The 16,756-nt window shown below is 43.3% G+C and overlaps 1 long non-coding RNA gene across 1 annotated transcript; it reads left to right on the top strand.

The window, feature by feature from the left end:
* Positions 1 to 8,315: 8,315 nt before the first annotated feature.
* On the top strand, positions 8,316 to 16,189 carry LOC124344614. The gene is made up of 2 exons (XR_006919781.1): positions 8,316 to 8,357; positions 14,758 to 16,189. It is a non-coding gene; the product is annotated as an uncharacterized LOC124344614 (long non-coding RNA).
* The last annotated feature ends 567 nt before the right edge of the window (positions 16,190 to 16,756 follow it).

The raw sequence follows: 16,756 nt of genomic DNA, 5'->3' as shown, positions 1-16,756 counted from the left end.
AGGGCGCGCTCGTCGGTTTGGTTCGCCCCTTTGATTTGACTTCCATCTCCAGTATCGGTGAATAGGAGCCGAGGAGTCTCTCAACGGGCATGGACTGGAATAAGTGGCTTTACAAATATGGCGGATCACGATGACGTAGTCAAGTCACCTTGAACCTTAGACTCGATTCCCGCTTCTCTCCAACTCGTTTTCTTCGTTGCTTTTTACCCCTACGCGTTTCACCTCTCTTTTTTCTCTCTTCTCTATATAATAGCTAAACGTGTAGACATACATGTAATATTCACAACCAGTCTCTCTGTAATAATATCAAATAGAAATAGACATAATTCTATACGTGTGTACATACAGTCATGTATTTTATTTTTATTTGGTTACGCGGCGCTTATTTATTTATTTAGACGTAAAATAAGAAAGAAAAAACATCACTGCTGGCTGGGTCTTGTAAAAAAATTTTAAAAATAAGAGAACGCACAGACGATTTTTTTCTTTCTTTCTTTCATCTCTTTGGCCTTTTGCTAGTTACTCGCACGCACGCACGAATTATACGGTCCTGCATCTCCCGACTGACTCTCTTATATATTTCTTTTTGGGACTTATTTTTAAATATTTATTTTATTTTACTTTTTCGCCCTTTCGTGCCAATCGCACAAGTGTACAAGAAGGAGCGAAATGTTTGAAACAGAGAAAGAATGAAGCGAACTCCTAAAAACAAAACAAAAAAATAAGCTTTTGCTCTCGTCCGTCCCTCATTGAAAACATTTGAAATCATTATACTCTGTGTGCTGTGCTATGTGCTGTGTACTGTGTTTATACATATGCTGATGTTTGGTTGTGCACAGTCGACACACTCGACTTGACTTGACTCGACTGCCGAGGAGAGAGAGAGAGAGAGACGGGCTGTTATTATTATGCTGATGAGTTTGGCCCAGCCCCGGCCCGACTCTCTCTCTCCTTGCCACACTCTTTGCCAAACGTCTATGCATCAGCACACAAGTCCAAGGGGTCTTGTTGTAAATGCACATTTATACGCTCGCACACAAGTTTTTGGAAAAGGGGATTCAATTTTCTACTACTACCCGAAATTAAAAAGAAGAAAAGTGTTGGCACACGCAGAGGGAAAGGAAATTCGAAACCAAACGGGGGAAAACGGGGGAGATAAAAAGTCCCGCATTAAAATGAAGAAAAAAAAAACCCAAAGAAATACTATATTACGCGAAGGGCTGTATAGCTACCAAACAGAATTGAAATAGGAGCGGAAGTTGCCTTGTTGTTTGTGTTTTTTGGGAAGGAACCGGATCAGAAATCAGCCAGCTACGGTCGGTGCGTTACGTCAAATCGAACCGGATTGCTCAGCGACAGCGGGGATTTCGGGACAGTAGTCACGGGATCCAGGACCTTACGATGCACACGACTAACATCGAAAAAGAACTAGGAAAAAAACAACAGAAATATGCGCGGGTTCAACGAGAACTTTGGCCAAAAGAACAACAATAAGAAAAGAAAATGAAATAAAAATTTTTATAACAGGCAAGAAGAACCTCTTGCCGTTTCTTTTCTCTCTTTTTTTATTTGATTTTTAAATTTCCATCTGCTTTTTGTTGTTGGTGCGTGTTCAAAGGACATGTCAATCTACTTGTGTGTGTGTGTGTGTGTGTGTGTCTATTCTTTTTTGTCTGCTGGCGAGGAGCGTGAATGGTGTGCTGCAGCGCAGCGCACAGGCAGCCAGCAGCAGCAGATGATGTAAAAATGTCTAGATGAAATTATAAATATCCCAACACAGGCAACAACAGCCATCATTTCGAAATGTGTGATGATGATGGGTCGGGACAGGACGCGACACGGCCCCAGGGCGAGTCGGGAGGAGAAGAATTTTCCCGATTTCACGGGCGTCGTGTTTACGTTCAACCTTTTGCCAACCTTAGAGGCAAATAAAGGCAACTCTATCCGGCAGCGCAGGAGAAAAGAGTGCTGGTGACGACGAGCTAGCTAGACATGTAGGGTTAGTGTGTAACCTCCTCGACAAACTATACACAACGGGAAAAAAGGAAAAAAAATAAAATCTATCGGGTCTTTTTCTCGAACGGAACTCCCAAAATGAGAGTTCCTTCAACCCTAAAAGGTCGTAGACTCACCCATCGTCTCTTCTAGTGGTTATATCAATTGGAATTGTCTTCTTTTTTTTCTATTTCGCTTTGGGTTTACTTTTTATACGTCTATAGATAGATAGAGAGAGGTCGGAGGAATCGAGCGGTTCTATTCAACACAATCCTGTGAAATATGCTATAGAATATAGATGGCATAAAACAAACAAAAGCCCCCAAAGAGGGACCGAGAAAGAGAGAACAAGAACAGACTATACATTATTATTGTGTGGTCATAAAACAAAAAACGGTCGGCGGTCGCGCAATGCATAAACGATCATGGCCCGGGTGAGAACGCACGGCACAGCACAGTCGGGCACAGCCGCAGAGAGAAAGAGAGAGAGAGAGTTGATAGAATATCTAAAAAGGCAAGAAAAAACCCGAGACACAATAACGTATAGCAATCAATTGGATGAAAAAGAAATAGGAGAAAATAGAAAAATCGTGCTCGAAAACCTTTCAAGACTCCAAAACAAGAGATAAGGAGAAATAGATATATAATAATAATAAGAGTATATAACTTAACGATCTATAGCAGTGGTGGTAGTTGGCCTTATAGTGTATATACCGTAATGTCGATTGGCCTTGCTGAGCGATGGAACGTGCATTTAATCTCATTACTTTATTGTGAAAAAAAGAGAAAGAGAGAGAGAAATAGATAGATGGATGGATAGCGATTTAGAAAGAAAAAATACGAGAGAGGAAATGGGAATGAAAAAAATAAAATAAAATAAAAATATGGATGAGGGAAACGGCCCACACGAATGTATAGCGCACGCAGGACTGTGCCCACTGCCCAGTAACCAGGACAGATAGACTCTGTACGACTATATAGTATGCTGCTGCTGCTGCTATCGGCAGCAGAGAGTGAGTCACACGTACGACGTACAACTCTAGCTAGCTCTCGGCACAGCGCTCACACCTGGGCTTATTGTGTGTGTCATCAATTCCGGTTCGGATCGTGTGACCGAAAACATTAATTTTTTCCCTTTTCTTTCTTCCTTCTTTTTTCTTTTTTAACGAATTAATTTTTTTCTTTTTATTATTATTATTTTTCTACGCAGGGTTTTTTTTTGTTGTGTTGTTGGTAATTTCCGGTTGTTGCCAGATTTGAAATCCGGGGGCCCTTCACTTTTTCTTTTTTGTGTTGTGTTGAAGGGCGGGGTCTGCGCATGTTTTCTTTTTTTTCTGGTTTTTTTGTTTCGATTCTCCGGTTGGAAATTCTTATCCAATCAGTGGTGAAACAAAAGAAGAGATCCCGGCAAGGCAAGCTAGGCAGTATAAGTATACACACATTAATAATGTGATGAAGCGGGAGATGATGTTGATGGTAGATGTACTCTATCCCGGATCTGACTACATGCTATAATGAGACCCCAACAGGCATCGGAGAGAAGCGTCTGCGGCCGCCGGACCGAAATAACAACAACAACTGTACAACAGCGGCGGCGGCGGCGGCGGTGCACACGCTAAATACGACGCGCTCTCTCATGTGTGTGTTGTGTAGACGTTGTATTCGCTTAATTTTTTTGGGTTGTTGTTGTGCTCTTTCTCATATACTCCTCCTCCCTTTCGATCGAGAGAAGATTTGTTGTTTATTTTTGGTAATTTCCTTACTTATGATTGAAAAAGGAAAAGAAGAAAAAAAAACAAAAACAAAAATGAAATTTTCTGTTTTTGTTTTGGTTTTGCGTCTGGCGAATGATTACGCCGGCGAACGAACCGCCAAACGACCGCCCGCTCGTCGTTTTCTGGGTGGCCTTCTTCTTTCTAAATATATGAAAATGTCTGATTTATTACGCGCCACAGCAGCAGATGATGAGGCATGTCGTCGTCGGTGTGGTGTGCTTATTATATCTCCTCTTCTTCTTCTTCTTCTTCTTCTTTTATTTTTTCCTCCTTATTTTTTATTTTAATTTTTTTTCTCTCTCTCCCCACTCACGCGGCCATCCATTGCGACTGTACAGTCTGGCTGGGCTTTGGGTTGGGCTTGCCCTTGCATGTGTGCGCCCTGGATTCCCGCCGGAGTCTATCGCAGTGAGTAGTACGTGCCGATATAATACCGTACCGGTTGGGGCCGGCTATATACAAGAGGCGAAAAGGAATGAACGACCGCCCCGACTGGCCGATGTTTGATTTATTACAGTCAACAGTTCTTTCAACTCGTGCGCCTAAATTTTCCATGTTTTTTTTTTCCTTCTTCTTCTTCTTCTTCTTTTTTTTTTATTATTTCCCTTCACAACAAAATTGGAAAAATAAAATAAAGGAGCAGCGCTGCTGGCAGGAGCAAAAAGAAGAAGAAAAAAAAAACGATGTGGGCCAAGCGATACAGCTCGTGTGTGTGTGTGTGTGTGATGCATATCTCCGCCATCAAGTATATATGTGTGTGTGTTCCCGTGTAGAGAGAGACCAAGGTAAAAAGAAATAAAAGATCGAAAAGAAAAGTCTCGGTCAGCTGTGTTCTCTCTCTCTCTCTCCTATATTTCCCCCCCATGAAACACACACACATCAAAAGCAACAACCCAAAAAAGTTTGGAGTTCTCTCTCTCTCTCTGTTAGTCCAATCTGCCTTTATATATTCCTTGACGGTTTACCCCGTTGCTCATTCTCAGAGTCACGTCCGCGCACCTGGCCAAATATATATAGATGTATACGTAGCGGGTATCACTAAAGCTCCGTCCGGCGCTCATACATATCTAAACACCTTCGTGACTGTCCGTTCCAACATGACTTGTATTGCCCCATCGTTGTCGACACAAAACACACACACAGAGGAGAAAGAACCCCCCCCAAAAAAGAAAACGAGGACTCTAATATACAAGGGCAGCTTTTTGATGGCCAGCCGGCCGGCTCTTTCCAACTATCTCCCGCGATGTGGTTCTGTGGCAAAAAGGAATTTGCCGAGAGAGAATGAGACAAAACATCGGTCCTCGACTGCTTGTGTACACGGGACCCATCAACTCGGCCAGCAGTACATATAGCAGCAGCAGCAGCTGAAGCGACATGACAGCAGTGGCCAGTCTAATCCGCCAACACAAAGACCTTTTAGCTGGACGTATTAGCGCGCGCATAGAGGGGATGTGTGGATCTAGCTGCTGGGCGAACGATATGTATATTCCATTCGATTAGTTGATTGAGTGAAAGGCACACATAAGGATGCAAGCCGAAATCCCCAAGTTCACACACGTCATGTATAATTCATGCGCAAGGGCATTTTCGTTTCGTAACTTTATATATTATCTCTATTATTTTTGGTTTTGTTTTGTTGTTTTTTTATTCTGGAAATTTCCTGATTACGAAATTGATGATGCATCCAGTCGAACCAGTTTTTCTGTTCGCGTTCCCATGCGGTGAATAGTAGGTGTTGTATGACGTGGCCCGGAGTCTCCGATAAGATCGATGTTGGTCGATAGCGGCTTTTTTTCGATGTAACAATGAAAATTTGAATTATTAAAAGAATCAACCGTAGGTTGGTCCTCATATACACACAGATATATTGGGCAGGTATAATAAATGGTGGCTGTAGCAGAGCGCTGGACGAACTAGTACTTCATACAAGCCGACAGAGGCGCTTGCCAGCTGTTTGCATTGAGAACGACGTTTGATTTCATTCGATGCAACGATAGGACTTTACCGAGACTCTTACATGTTCAAGATTAGAGAGGTGAGCGAGAGACACGGGAGCGTCTACATAGACAACACCTTCAACCCAAGAAAAAAAAGACAATAGAACTGTTGGCTGGCCGCTGTATTTTTTTTGTTTTTCTTTCACGAATTCTCAGGGTCTCTCTCTCCATCTCTGGCCGTTTGTTTTGTTTGTTTTTTTCCCAGAAAAGGGATGAACGAGCCGATTTCGGGGTCAACGCAAAAGGCCAGCTACGCTTCGTGGCAGATTTCCCGACATTGATACCGTTCACACTTCAATTCAATTAGATTAAAAAAAGGGGAACGGCGGGGAGAGAGAGGCGCGGCGTCGTTGTCCAAATTTCTCGCAATCAGCCGATACGGTGCCTGTGTCCATCACTTATTTCCATTCATTATTTCTTGTTATTTTTTTTTTCTTCCCCGCTGGAGGATGCGTCGCTGTCGTTTTCTTTTTTTTTTCAATTACATACCCAGTGGTAAAAGAAATGCGTAACACAATTGAAATTGAAGCCAAGAAGAAGAAGAAAAAAATAGATATTCTTTTCTGCTCTTGGCTATTATAAAGGACCAGGTTGGCTGGCCTGTGCACGGACAATTGGTAGAAAGAAGAAGAAAAAAGCGGGCGCTGCTCGACCGAATCGGGACAGCGACAAACAAACGAAAAGGGCAAGAGCCGGATCAAAAGCGACGATGGGCGACGGGCGAAACGGACTTGGTGAGCATAGCTATAGTTGGGAAGCGCACGAGACCTTTTTCGAACAAACAACAACAACCTCAGACTTCAATAGAAGGTTACAGGAACATTTTTATTTATTTATTTTTTTTATTTGGAAAAATCCAAGGGAATGAAAATAATAGATGAATCTGTGACCGTCTCTTTTCTTTGCCCGCTTTTGATTCGGCTGGCCTTCTCTCTCTTTCCCCCTTGTCCCTCGATGCGAAGCCCAAAGAATGGCCATCCATGTATCGCCGGATAAGAGGAATGGAATATATATAAGAAAGACGGGCAAAAGTCAGTTCTCCGCTCTGGCCCGCAATAGATTCAGATGGTCCATGATTGGTGTGGGATTTAACAGTCACGAGATTCTGACTTCATGCTCCGGAATGACAATGGACGATCGGCCAGGATAAGAGGAATAATAGGACACAGAAGAAGAAGAAGAAGTCAAGAGGAAGAAGAATAGCTCTATAAGGAAGAAATGCCGTGAAGAAGAAAAAGAAAAAGAAAAAAAATAGAAATAAAAATAAAAATAAAAGACGCCCCCGCGTCACCAAATAAAGAAATGATGCTATTCCGGTCGGACTGAAACTCAAAACTGCCTCGGATTTTTTTTTTATTTCATTTTTATTTTGGGTATTTTTTTCCATTCTCCATTCTTCCTGCAACACGCACCGAAAGGAAACGGCCGTGACTAAACAGTCAGTCCTCTCTTAAACCCCCTCAAAAAGAGTTAAACTTTCGTGTGAATCAAATGTTTGGCTGGCATAAGAGAAGAACAAAAAAAAAAAGGAAAACTATTCAGCGCAAATGTCCATTTTAAAAAGAGTGGAAGCGATTTTGGGGTTTTCCTTCTTGGCTTCCATACGGTTTTTATCGTTTTTTGCTATTTGGATTTAAGGAGGGGAGTCGATTTTTAATAAATTCTAATCGATATCTTAAGAATTGCTAATTAGAAGATTAGTGTCGTCTGCTTTAGTTTTCGTTTACACGTTTCGAAAAGGAGAGTGGAGACTTTTAAGATTTCAAAGAAAAACGGAATGATCACTTATTTGGACGTGTGTGCACGAAAATAAAATGAAAAAAATGTGGTCATCGTCATGTTTACTCTAGAGTCGCAGCTTTCCATGCTCTGCTCTTCACTCCGTGCTGATTTGGCAGGTCACTACTCAGAACAAAAATGGGATGACTCATCTATGGGAGCTTAAATAGAAGAGTTTAACTTGTTCCAAGTGTGTGAAATGTACTTCCTGACTAGCATTATTTATCCCCTTGTTTGCACTGTCTGTAACCTTTTCCTCTGTGCAGATCTGAGGCCAGAGCCATCCATCGTAACAGCAAAGTTTTGCTTGTGTTGGACCTCCAGTCACATTTTTTCGACTGATGACCTCCTGTCATCAGCAACAATCACAGTTTCATCGCTAAGGTAATAGATTTTGGTATTTTTATTAACCTGCCTGAGACCTGCCAGACTTTTTAATGATCCATGACTTGCATAAATGTATTACATGGAAACCTTCCATTTTCTTGTTAATTAACAATTAGGGTATACCCCAAGTTTACAACTGTCTTATTTTCAACTTTTCCTTGCTTGTTATTGTTTCTGTAAATATTTTTTGTAACCCATTGTTGAAATGTTTTATTAGGAAAAACAGCATCCCGTTTGATTGGAGAAACTGTCAGTGTCGATCGAGTTAAGGATCTCTTCAATTTCTCTTTCTTTAAATGTCCTCGTGTACGCCCATGTGAATGTGGGTGTATTCACGAGGACTCCCTTTTCCTGTTCTGCCTGGTGGATTCAACTTTTCGATGGAGCACTTGTGGATGCCTGGCTGTATTTCCCAGGCTTAAAGGTAGGAAACATTCATCTCTTTTCCTTTTTTTTGAAAATTTGGTGGCGTTGATTTTTTTTTAAATCGTTGTCGAGTACGGAGCACCTACGATTATTCCTGGGCCATGCAGTTGGCTGAAACTATTTTATCTTGCTATTTTTGTTTTTCTCAGTCAACGACTGCAGATCAGGCCTGTTTTTGTGAGAAGATGGTCTTGTCGCCACACCGGCACTTTCTTTTATATGTTTTATTATTCTTGAATTTTGAAAACGGCCTTGGCTAAACAGTCAGTCCTCTCTTAAACCCCCTCCAAAAAATAGCAAAACTTTCGTGTGAATCAAATGTTTGGCTGGCAGGGAATATAAGAGAGAAGAACAAAAAAAAAAAGGAAAACTATACAGCGCAAATGTCCATCAAAGAGTGGAAGCGATTTATATATATTTTTCCTTTTTTTTTTATCCCCCATATACCTTTTTTTCTTATATGGCTTCAACGGCCCTATAGTGTGTATAAAAATAGTGGCCCCTACGGGCCCCGTTGCTGGCGCTGGTGGTGTCTTTGTTTTTCTATGGCCTTTTGACTGGCCATGGAGTTGTTGGAATCGTTTTCCAAACTGGAGATAATAATGTGCAAGCAATGAAATAATATATAAGAGCCCCATCATTTGTTATATACAAGCTCTATCACGTGGAAGGAAACAGACCTTCTCACTCACACACACACACACACACAGAGTCCTGTATACCTGGAAGACCATAGAGCGAGAGAGCGCCATGCTCCGGTCGGCCGTCCGGAACCACCAAAACTCTCCGAAATTGGCTACGGCTCCGTTTGGTGTAACCGGTACTATGTTGTTCTTCTTTATTTTAATGGGCTTCTACGGCACATTGCTAGTGATTCGAAACGGTCGAATCCATCAACTCCGACCCTTCATTATTACCTCTCTTCTTCTTCTTCTTTCTCTTCTTCTTTCTCCCATTGGATTTCCTTCCTCCTTTTTGTTTTTGTTTTTTGAAAGATTGTTGTGGTTTTTCCTTCTTCTCCTTGTCGGATTACGAGGAGAGAGAGAGAGAGGACTATATAACCATGTCGAGAGTCAGTCGGTTATACAAGTTGGATCCTGTTCCGTTATGGGCGCGCTCTCTTATATATCCGAATATGTGCCGGGCGATACATAACACACAGGACAAGAAATAAGAAGTCAAAAAAAGAAAAAAAGAAAATAAGAAGAAGACGGCCAAGACGGCCAAGACCTTGACTTTCCCCCCTCCAACCACGGCGGCCGATGTGCGCTTGCACGGTCATTTAAGCTGCTGGGCTGCTGACATTTCACCTCACGACAAGATCGATTTTCCGTTTCATCTTTCGCTCCGACGGTTAACAACCTTCCAGCTTTGGCATCGCATGGCTCTTTATAAAGTTTGTGAACTTGCACATGAAAATGTGTTTGCGCGCGGTCTACTGGGTGGGTCTGGCAGGGTGGGGACCTGTTAAAGCCGCTCAGCGACTCTCCCATGTGTACCTCACCGACTTGGGTTTCCCCCGCTCGCACCGTTCAATCCATCCCTTTTTTCTTTTTTAACTCGACATTTTTTTTCGCTGCACGATTTTCTCTCTCTCTCCTTGGTTTGGTTTCGATGGCCCACCAGCACAGGCTGCTGCTTACATATCTGCCCGTTTATGGGGTCCCCTTCTTCTTCTTTTTCCAAGGAAATGGAGTTTAATCATTTCAAGCCCCTCGCTCGAAAAGTGAGTACCTAATCACTGGAAGAAAACGCTCTCTCTCTCTCTCTCTCTCCATCGCTGGTCGTATTGCGTCGAACGAGGGTATTGCGTCGAACGAGGGTATCGCGTCATTGAAGGACATTCATTCCACGGCGGCGCCGGTGGGAGGAAGAAGATATTACGCTGAAAAATGAGGCAGAGGAGAACCAGCGCGCTGGCGGATGGAGTAGTATAGTCGTAGGCGAAGGAAGACGCGGACAATTTACGATTTATGTCGGCGCTGGAATAAGATTGGCCGACTTCCCAAACTAAAAAAAAAAAAAAAAATAAATAAATATATGTAAGAATTCTCCCCCCTCCCCATTTTCCAGCAAACCCTCAAGGCCCTCCCTTGAAATCTTTGAAAGCTCTTCTAGCTTCTATTTTTTTTTCTCCCCTTTTCTGGATCGCAGGAAAGAAATCAAGGAACATCTCAGCAGCGATTTATATATATATTTACAAGAGAAATGATACAGGAAGTAAAGAAAACTACTCTCGAAAATCCAACGGCGAGGGACGGAGAAGAGCAGCAGCAGACGAGAGAGAAAAAAGGGAACGTCTAAAAGTTTTTTTTTTCTACTCCCCCCCCCCCACACACACACGAAATATAAAAAAACAGGAGATCAATGGGCGATAGATCGAAGTTGATGGGTTTCTCCTAGGCTCAGGCATGTGAGAGATAGAAATAGAGGCCGACGTCATTCATCTCGGCCGTGCGAAGAAGAGGGGAAGCGCTAGAAGAAGAAGAAGAAGAAGAAAAAAAACAGTTATGTATATACACGCCGAAATCGTTTTCTATAGGAAATGGAAACGCGCTGATGGTCGTATATATATCGTATATATGTGTAGTAGAGGTGGCCGCCCGTCAAACACTTTTTTTCTTCTCCAGTTCCGCCAGTGTTCAATATAGTTAGTCGAACCGCGTTCTATATTCGTACGTAACATCTAGTCAACTGATTTTCTTTTGATAAGATGTTGGTGTCCAGTTATGTTTATACTGTAACATTTTTTTTTCTCTCTCTCTCTCTCTTCTTGCACGTCATGGGAAACTTTGATTTTTCTGGCCGTTCCATTTTTTTTTTGTGTTCTCTTGTTTGTATTGTTGTCCATATTTCCTCTGGGTCCTCCTACAGTCAAATAAGTTGGTCCACAGCATCGCCCGTCCCTTGACTTGAGCTCCGTGTGTAGACGTCCAGGGCTCGTGCCCACGCACAGCGTCGAGTCTTCTCTATGCTGTATACTTCGCTTTCGAGAACGATATATAGAATAAGCCAAAAGACTTTCCCTCTCTCATGCCACACTGTAGACGTCGCTTATACACACACACACCCCGGCTCTCCTTATTCCCTTTTATTTTATTTCCCGTTACATTTCCTTCTTTTTTTTGTTGTCCTATTGACGAAGTTGTGTAAGTCCGCCTACAGACGACTGTAGTATGTGTGTGTATATAGACTGTATAAGTTTCCCATAAGCAACGCCAAACACACACACACACACACACACACACACACACACACACAGTGAGGAAAGAGTGTGTGTGTGTGTCTGTACTTGATTCTTGCTCTCACCCGAAAGTTGAAGATGAACTTTTGATTGTTCTCTCTCTCTCTTTCTCTCTCTCTCTCTTTCTCTCTCTCTCTCTCTCTCTCTGCCTTTTGCTGATGTGTACGCGAGTAAATGCGACCACTGCATTGCCACGGAGGGAGGGAATGTGTGAGCCAATTTGTCGTGTCAACTCGCATCCATCGATCGGCTTTCATTAAACATGCCGAAGATGCCAAAGAGCCGGCGCCCCGCCTTATTTCGATTCTCAACTGTGTGTGTGTGTAGTTATATAACCTCTCCCGGATTATTCTCTACACACACACACACACACACACACCCCGTACATATAAATACAACACGCAGATAGATCTGGCATTGGATAGACTCCAAGAGATCGAGTCGCTCTATAGGAGTTACTACTATAGTAGCCAGCACAGTATATAGTGTCTATAGTTTCCCCGGTAGCTCCGATGATTCAATTGGCATCCCCAGGAGAAAAGACGAGTAGATATAGCGAAGAGAGAGAGAGAGAGAGAGTCTATAGGAGGGAGGAGGGATGACGAGAGAGAGAGATGGAATTGTAGTTTTGTGTCGCATCGCCCAGATATACACACACAGCGATTGTTTGCTTGATGGCCAGGGGAGTTGGAATATATAGAAGCTGTACATTACATTCATAGCGAGCGAGAGAGAGAGAGAGAGAGGAAAGAGAGAGGAAAGATATTAAGGCGTTGCTGCTGCGCTGGTCTCGCGCCCGGCATCCAACTCACTCCTCCGCCCGCCCGCCCGCTCCTTCTTCCCATCTCCGCTCCCGCATCTAAAGCGAATTTAGATAATAAAAGGACGCAGGAAGAACGTGGACCGACTATCCAAACGCGTTTGTCAATAAATATGTGTGTGCTGTAGTAGTAGTAGTAGTAGTGGTAGTAGTACCAGTACTACTCTACATCAAGTGTATACAACACGCCACGGCTGCCGAGATCCAGCCAGGAGCCAGGACGCACAAGGGCCAGTGAGCTCATCAGTAGCCGTTCTATTGTCATTCAGTTTTTCTCTACAAACCACAACAACAACATGAATCACGACAGCCCTTGTCAAAAGACTTTTCAACTTGATTGTTTTCCTGCGTAACAAGAATAAGAGTCTAGCTGGATATACGTATATCCATGATAGCCCCTTTTCTATTCTTCTTCTTCCGTTGCATACATAACGGTTTCCTTATTTTGATTTTTTTTCTTTTTCCTTTTGGTGGCTGGACGTGTGCTGCTGTCAGTGATCTATGTTCAGCATCATTACACCGCCGCAGAGCCAAACTCTTTTTTGTTTAGTTTTGTTTTTGGTTTCCCCGGCGAAGAGTTGAACCCTCAAAGTCGCCCCCCTCGTTTTTCTCGCCTCGGCTGGAAGCCACTGGGAGAAGGGACCAGGCACGAAGCAAAGCGACGGGGGCTGTGTGCGTAGACATCGTTGCTATAGTCTTCTAGTACAAGTCGGCAGCGACGGCGGGTCTCTCGAGTCTCGACCGATGTGATTAAGACCCTGCGACGTCCGGGCCAGTTTTCTAGCTGAAGTGTACAAATGGAATTCTGTTGTTTGCCTTGGCTCGACTCGGCGTTCCAACTTCTTTTTTTCTTTTCTTTTTTTCTTCTCCCCATTTCCCCCATCTCATTCTCTCTCTCTCTCTGGACTCTATCCTCTATATTCTCTCCGATTTCTATTCCACTCTGCTCTTCTGTCTCCCTCTCTCTCCCCCTGCTGTTGATGGCCAAAAGACGAGGCCCGTGAGAGAGCCACTACACCGAGGCTCCAACAACAGTGGACCATAGAGTATAATCATGCACGTCTTTCGTTTCGTACGCTCTCTCTCTTTCTCTCTCTATATGCATATTTGTGTGTACACTGAGGAGAAGCAGAGGACCGAAAGAGACCCAAGAGTTGTATATACCATCCCAGGCCCCCAAAAGAGAAGAAAAAAAGTCTAAAAAAGATGAAGAATCAGATACTATAGATCACGCAGGCAGAGTCCTCAGGAATTTTGGAGAAGAATAGAACAATGGAGCCGATGTGTGTCGTGACTGATGGCTAAACCAACCGACAACGATTTCATGAACCCCGTCCCAATTTATTTCCAAGCTTTAACAACCTGATCCTCTTCTTCTTCTTGTTCGGCTCTTTGGATCATCGCCACTGAGATGAACAACGTTGGTAAAGGATCTCTCACAGCAGTTTTGACTGTCTTTCGCTTTATTTGTTGTCCTTAATATCGAAGCCAGCCCACTTGTGTCCACACCCAATGAATCATCAATCACAGCGGAACCGACACCGAGGGACAAAGGAGAGCGCAATAATGCGCTCCTGACATTGACTCGCCTAGGTGGGCCAGAAAAACCAGCCTGCTGACCCAGACGTATACAGTTTCTTCTCTAGCCTCTTTTGATGAATACGTATAGGGCCCCATTTTTTTTGTTCTGCCGTAACGAACGGAATGAAAGTCAAAGAGAAAGGGAGAGAGGTGCAACAAAAACGGCGTCCCGCTGTAACATAACAGCCAGAGCACCCTCATCTGTATATGCTATGTATATACGTGTAGAAAATAAGCGTCGGGACGCTTCTCACCGTAGACACAAATTACACGCATATTATAATCGAGTGAATGCCTGTGTCCAACCTTGGACTAGACAGAAAAGGTGAAACAAGACGTTTGTATTGAAATGAATGGGAGATTAAAGCCGGTCGTTTGCATAAGCTTATCTCTCTTGCCACCTTTTGGTCCTTTCTGCTTGTCTAGAGACGTGAAAACTGGCACTGCTGGCTCTGTGTGGGGCTTGTAAAGCATCGACTTGCGATCTCTTACAACGTATTTTTTCTTTTTCTTTTTCTTTTTCTTGTCCGTTATTTATTGTAGATTGTAGATTATAAATAAGAAAAAAACTGTTTCTTCTTCTTCTTCTATGGTCTCCCCCTATGGTTTTTTTTTTTGCCTTGATGCCTGAATGGCTCCGCGTCCATCTGTCTACCTCCGACGGGCTGAAATTGATGAGAGCTGCCATAGTAATAATTGTGAATGTGGTCGTATCATCGTTTTGAAAACGAGTTTTTCCACCGTTTCTTTTAGGAATTGCGTCGGAGGAGGGCGATGAAAGAGAGAAGAAGGGAACCCAGGCGAAAATAAAAGGAGAGGAGAAATAATATAAGAAGGAAAAAAGAAGGAGAGTTGTGGGGGGGACTCCCGACCAGGCAGCGTGATGCTGCAACGACGGGGGGCGGCTCGTCTCCAAAGCTGATTAGGAGCCCATTCATCAGTCTATTCATCACGCTATAGCAATCCCCTTTTGAAATCAAATTGAGTCGCATCAGTATAGACCAGCTCCACATAGCAGCAGCAGCAGCCCAGCATCTATATAGTGAAAGAATAGTCTAATGTATGCAGATGTATAATATGCAGACTGTGCATAGCTGCGCTGCAGACTAGGAGGGTATTATATTCATCTATCTCTCTCAGATCTGTAGAGAGATGCGATATCACGTATTAATATACCTGTAATACACATCAACGGTCGAAGAGGAAAGAGAAAGCCAAAAGATTTCAAGAGAAGAATAATAGATTATTCCCATCATAATTTATTTGATTTTAAAAATATAAAAAAAAAGGGAAAGGCCTCATGGAAATCCCGATTGTTATTAGAGTCGCAGTGATTTTTATTTGATTTTTTTTTTTTCATTTGGAAGGAAGAAATCATGATTGGGAAGAAGTTCAAGGGTGATGCCGGATTGTGTGTGTGGACTCTCTCTTTTTCGCTGCGTCATTATTGATTTCGATCTTGTCGGAGACTATTAAATCGTGAAGCCAGGCAGAAACTGCCTCGTGTGCATTGCAGCACACGAACACAGTCGGACGCCCCAAGACTCGCTCGTAAGCTGCTTACAAAATCGCGGTCGCGAAAAAATATAACCAAAAAAAAATACCCAAAAATAAATCCAGAAAGAAAATTGAGGGAAAAAGAGAAGAAGAAGAAGAAATCTGAGACGAAAATTGTTGGGTGGGTGGAAATAGAATGGGTGGTGATGGAGGGAGGGGGGTCGGTTTCGTGAGTCGTTCGGGAGTCAGTTGGCCATATAGGAGAACCGATATAGAACGAAAAGGAAATAAGACGAAGAAGAAGAAGAAAAAAAAGAGCAAAGAAGAATTGGATTATGTACCGGCAAAACTGGAAGCTTATAAAGACCTCCGGCGTAGACGATGACTATATACGACGACTATATGGGCCCTGTTGGATATGGTCGAGAGAAGGCGAACGAAACAGGCAGGCGTGTTCGAGGGAACGTTGCCAAAATTGGTAGAAAAGAGAGATGAGAAGTGAGCTGATGTGTAGATCGTTGCTGGCCATTTTTCTGGAAAAATTCAGAGTGCGCCGAGCTGAGACGTTACTTCAAATCAAGAGAAGGGAGGAAGTACATAAATCCATAGATATATGACATCAAATGGTGTACGCGGGCCCCCTTCGACTTTGGGTCGTTGTCTTCTTCTTTCTCTTCCAGCGAACGAAGGAACGAACGAAAAATAAAAATAAAAAAAAAAAAAAAATGGAAAAAGATGAAGCCCCGAGACGAAGCTGATTCTCTCTATCGCGATCCATCTCTCCAAATTCTTCTTTTTTTTGTGTGTGTGTGTCGGTCGTCCACCCAACTGATCGCTTGTTCCCCCCGTTTTGCCCCCGCCGGATCGATTTGGCCGGAACGCGTGGATCGGATCGAAGAGAAATTTTTTCCCCCCGTCTTTTTCAAACAAAAAGGAGAGCATAGTTTATGTCCGCGCTGCTGAAGCAGCAGCAGCAGCAGCAGAGTCTATACCCGATATGCAGGGCTACACATCGAGGCTATAATATATATGGCATCATTAATTCCAGCTGGCTGACATCGATCGGCCTGCATCATGATGTTTTAATGCCATCCGCCCGTCAGATAATCGATAGCCCATCATTACTTGTCTCCTCATCGTCTATATTCTCCCTCCTTTTTAGCTGTGCTGACTGCTGCCTCGGCTTCCAGCAGCAGCGCAGATATCGGCCGGCCGGTCATAACAAACAAACGGCCGTCTTGTCCGGGCCACTCGC

This window comes from Daphnia pulicaria, chromosome 6 (genome assembly GCF_021234035.1).
Source record: "Daphnia pulicaria isolate SC F1-1A chromosome 6, SC_F0-13Bv2, whole genome shotgun sequence".
NCBI classification, from domain to species: Eukaryota; Metazoa; Arthropoda; class Branchiopoda; order Diplostraca; family Daphniidae; genus Daphnia; species Daphnia pulicaria.
Note: the sequence above shows the minus strand (reverse complement) of the source record. Positions and strands in the feature narration are given on the sequence as shown.